At 41.9% G+C, this 5084-nt stretch overlaps 1 long non-coding RNA gene across 2 annotated transcripts in view; it reads left to right on the top strand.

Moving 5' to 3' along the window:
• Positions 1 to 4564, top strand: part of LOC114071822 — a 9583-nt gene extending 5019 nt beyond the window's left edge. For both annotated transcript variants that reach the window (XR_003574092.1, XR_003574093.1), the window contains exon 3: positions 4389 to 4564. This is a non-coding gene — a long non-coding RNA (uncharacterized LOC114071822). The remainder of the gene's footprint in view (positions 1 to 4388) is intronic.
• Positions 4565 to 5084: the final 520 nt, after the last annotated feature.

Raw genomic sequence — 5084 nt, 5'->3', positions numbered from 1 at the left:
AGATCCCTCTGCAGAGCCCTCCTGCCTTCTGGCAGGTCGACACTCCCTCCCAACTTGGTGTCATCTGCAAATTTGCTGATGATGGACTCAATCCCCTCATCTAAATCATCGATAAAGATGTTAAACAGGACTGGGCCCAGCACTGATCCCTGGGGGACACCACTGGTGACCGGCCGCCAGCTGGATGCAGCCCCGTTCACCAGCACTCTCTGGGCCCGGCCCTCCAGCCAGTTCCTGACCCAGCACAGAGTGCTCCTGTCCAAGCCATGGGCTGCCAGCTTTTTCAGGAGTATATTATGGGAGACAGTGTCAAAGGCTTTGCTGAAGTCCAGATAGACACATCCACAGCCTTTCCCTCATCCACCAGGTGGGTCACCTGATCGTAAAAGGAGATCAGGTTGGTCAAACAGGATCTGCCCCTCCTAAACCCATGCTGGCTGGGTCTGATTCCTTGTCCATCCTGTAGCTGCTGTGTGATTGCACACAGGATGATCTGCTCCATAACTCTGCCAGGCACCGAGGTCAGGCTGACAGGCCTGTAATTAGTAAGGTCAGCCTTGCATCCTTTTTTATGGATTGGCGTGACATTCGCCAACTTCCAATCATATGGGACCTCCCCAGTGACCAGGACTGTTGGAAGATGATGGAGAGCGGCTTGGCAAGCTCTTCTGCCAGCTCCCTCATCACCCTAGGATGGATCCCGTCTGGTCCCATAGACTTGTGAGGATCCAGATGATTCAGTAAGTCACCAACTATTTCCTCCCGGAATACAAGGGGGCTATTTGGTTTCCTATCTCTGTCTACCAGCTTCAGAGGCCAGTTGCCTTGAGGGCCACCTGTCTTACTGGTAAAAACTGAGGCAAAGTAGGTGTTAAGTATCTTAGCCTTCTCCTCATCTCTATTAACTATTTTTCCCTCCAAGTCCATCAAAGAATGGAGGTTTTCTTTGCCCCTCCTTCTGTTATTAATGTATTTATAGAAGGACTTTTTGTTATTCCTAACAGAAGTGGCCAATTTAACTTCAAATTGTGCTTTTGCATCCCTGATTTTCTTTCTGCATGATCTAGCTGTCTTCCTGAATTCTTCGTAAGTAGCCAGCCCTTTCTTCCATAGTTGGTAAACTCTCTTTTTATCCCTGATTTCCTTCAGAATCTCCCTGTTTAACCAAGCTGGTTGTCTTCCCCGCCGGCTTGCCTTTCGGCACACCGGTACGGCCTGTTCCTGTGCTCTCAAAACTTCCTGCTTGAAGCACATCCATCCCTCCTGAACCCCCTTGTATTCAAGGGTTGTTTCCCAGGGTATGCTCTGGACTAGACTTCTGAATAGGTCAAAATCTGCCCTCTGGAAGTCCAGCGTAGAAGTTTTATTGTTGGCTCTCCTTGAATCTCTGAGTATTGAAAATTCCATTATTTCGTGGTCACTATTTCCCAGACGGCCTTCAACCACTACATCTCCCACCAGCCCCTCCCTGTTTGTAAACAGCAGGTCTAGCGGGGCCTTACCCCTGGTAGGTTCATTTACCAGCTGATGAAGGAAATTGTCCTCTATACACTCCAGGAACCTCTTAGACTGCCTCTTCTCTGCAGTATTGAGCTCCCAGCAGATATCCGGCAGGTTAAAGTCACCCACAAGGACAAGGGCTGACGATTTCGAGACATCCGCCTTCATGCTGCACAGTGGCTTCCAGCTCCTCTTGTTTGTTGCCCATACTGCGTGCATTAGTGTACATGCACTTCAGGTGGGCTGTTGATTTAATTCTTAACTCAGGCTTTCCATCCCTAGGTTGATCACTGGAGAGCCCGGTTTCAACCCCTTCCCCCTTTGTTGTGTAGAGAGCTGCTTTAACTACAGGGGATGAGATAGAATCAGTAGAGGGACAGGGAAGAAAGACGGCTCCTCTTATGAGACACTGGATTATTATATTTATTATTGACTTGGACAAACTCAAGTGTTTGTGTATGGGGAAGAGACAGGTCTAATTTCACGAAGGTGGAATAGTGCCCTGTTCCATACTCCAGCCCCTTGGAGCCTTTTTGGACAGCTCCAGAGCAGCTATCTGTTGCTGGACACCGGGAGCACTGGCCACACCCCACCCCGGAACCCCAGAGTGGCCAGTGGGCCAGAAGTTCAGTCTGGAAGGTGTGGCCACAAGGGGCCAGAGCAGATAAAACCAACACCATGCGACCCTTGTGTGGTCATAGTCCTGCCATCTCCTGGGCTCCTGGTAGCTGGATCTTTGCTGGATCTGGGGTGGTAGCGATAATTTTCTCTTCTTCTCTCTCTTTGTTTCTTCTAATCTCCTTGTTTTTTGCTAACTTAAAGCTGGATAGGTTGGATTTTGCTAAGTTGTGTTAGCATGTGCTAAGTCAATGCTTTGTGGAATGCTTTATTTTGGTTGAATGTTACCCTTTAAACCTTTGCCAAGTTCCCTTATTTTCTAAAGTTTGCCAGTAAAAGTGTGTTATTTGACCTCCTGAAAAAATGTGTGCAGTGTTCTCCTGTGTGCTCATTCTTAAGGTATTAAAAGAACTGAAGGCCCTTTTAATAAATCCAGCAGGTAGATTTTTTGAGCCTTGTATATTTTTAAAGTAAAACCCCTTTGAAGAGCTCATAGGGTGAGCTTTGGGGTCTTACACCTCTCTGCTGCAGCACTAGTTCTTATGACTAAAGTTGTAATTCAACTGTCTTCATTTCACCAAGTTCTCTGTATATTCTCCAAGTTACTAATCTTAAAACATTTAAAGAGAGCATGTAGAGCAAGACCCACTGAGAAGCTCTGGGAGGGCCTGAGGGCTTTAACAAGGGCACCTCATGGAGTCCTGAGGCTGTGCATGGCACACTGGACCCACTGTGCTGATCCGTCCTGCTTTCTCGCAGACCATGTCATCTCCCTCCAGGAGGCAGGAGGTCATGTTAGGAACTGTTGTACCTGCTTCTCTCCTGGATCACTTCATCTTTCCTGTGGGACAAGGAAGTGCTCGCTTGTTATCATCTCATGTATCCATGTCTAGGAGTGTTCTGGCCTCTAAGCCATCAGTGTGTTTAGTCTCCACACAGTCACTTTGGTGTCAAACCATGACATGTGGTACCAACTTCAGGCATGCAATGTCTCTAATGGTAGTCATTCTTTCATGCACCCCACCCAATTTTTTTAAAAAATATTTTTTTAAAATTATTTTTATAAATAAGCAGCCTACTCTTAGGCCACAGTGATCTTTCTATAGCAGTAAATGCTAATTACATTTAATGCCTCTGAATTTTGCTCGAAATGGTGATGTGCATCAGAGCTACTGTCTTTCTTAGAAGGGAGCTCTAGACAAAATTTTAGTACAGAGTTGAGTAGGAGAACATAATTCCATTTCAGAAAAGTTTTAATGTTGGAAAACTATGCAACTGATGTCAATTTTAACCTGGTTTGGACGATTAGCAGTAGCTGACTAAATTACTAACAAGTAGAAAGATTGTGCATTGCCTTTGTATAAACAGGACCTTGCTTCTACTTTGGGCAAGTATGTCAAGTTCCATGTTTTGTGTAGACCTCTGGGACTGTAGGACTCTACATGAAAAATGTAATATGTACTTTTGGGGGAATAAAAACCATGCCAGAAGCTTAAAGTTACAGAGAATGTGAGATTTTGATTAATCCTAATGCTTCTTTCAGTTTTATATGACTTTAGTAAAGCTCATTACTTTTGCAAGATTCTGACCAGTCCTATTAGTTCTGGAAGTCTGTGTGTTATTTATTGATTTATGCGTATGTCCTCTATAGAGAGAGAACTGTTATCCTTCATTAAGAGAGTAATAGCATTCTGTTTACTGTGATCACATTACACTGCCTTGCGTGTAAGAAACAGCACAGGAACAATGCTATGAATATAAATTTTCCTTTATTCTACTTCTGTGTGTTCTGCATATAAATTTTCTAGGCTTTTGTCAACCACAAATAATTAACACATTTTCTTTTCAGCTGTACAGCTTACTTTAATCGTATCTGCATTGATGCTGCTGATCACACTATGTTAGTTATCTTCTTTTTGCCAGCTGATCCTCAACTTTATCGCTAACCAAAAACAATTCTAGCAAATATTCCAAAGTCTAATCTACCAAGCAAAACAGAATTAAAGTTGATTTTACTGTTAATCAACAAATTCAGCTTGATTAGTATTATGAAGCTGTGCTTCTTTTGTTCTCATGCAACTCTTTCATAGTACGCTTAGGCTTAAATTACCAAGATTTCAGTTCTGAAAAAGTATTTGTGCAATGTTTGCTATGATCTTAATATTTCTTTTATCAAATTCAATAATTTGGTACGTCTGTGCTATTACCTATGGATATGTTTTCATCTAGAAGACTGAAACCTAGAATATTTTGTTACTTTCATTTTTCAGTACTCATGGGTAAGAGAAAGGAGGAAAGTATTTCAAAGCCTGGATCCCAGAAAAGGCGGAGACAAGAATACACAGATGAACATAGTGATGAGTCTAACGAAGAAGAAAATTTAGAATCATCAGCTGATGGTAATGCCTCTTCACAGTTGGTAAGTTGTTTAAACAAGTCTTAGAGGTGAAGATAGAACAAAAAGTTGTCCATGTATAAATAATTGTCTTGGATGTAGGCTTCAGTAGAACAAATATAAAAGAAACTAGAGGTACTGTCTGTGATGTTCTTTCTTACCTTATTCTTTTAGGTCATCCTGTTATAACAGTTGATCATAAAATAACAATATTCTGGTTTTACAGAATGAATACTACTGAAGTTGCCAAGTAATCAAATAAAGGAAATGGATTTTGGTAGAACCATGGTATATTTTGTTTATGTTTGTAGTAACAGCATAGGAAAGGTTTTGAAAACTAATTATTTACTAAATGAAGAACCAAATACTTGATTGTTTTGGATAACTGACACTTTCAAATGTCTAAAAAAAATCTACTGTTTGAAATGCAAATTTTGATGGAAATGAAACTTGAAAACAGGAATATTATTTTTTTCTGCTTTTCTGTTAGTGGTTGAATTCTAATTTGATGGAAGAATTTTAAAAAATAATTTCTGAGATTGAAAATACTGTCTTGTGTTTAGACTGGACA

The sequence above is a fragment of the Empidonax traillii genome, unplaced genomic scaffold (assembly GCF_003031625.1).
Source record: "Empidonax traillii isolate 1590-97213 ecotype Southwest subspecies unplaced genomic scaffold, ASM303162v1 scaffold2313:size35733, whole genome shotgun sequence".
Taxonomy (NCBI): Eukaryota; Metazoa; Chordata; class Aves; order Passeriformes; family Tyrannidae; genus Empidonax; species Empidonax traillii.
Note: the sequence above shows the minus strand (reverse complement) of the source record. Positions and strands in the feature narration are given on the sequence as shown.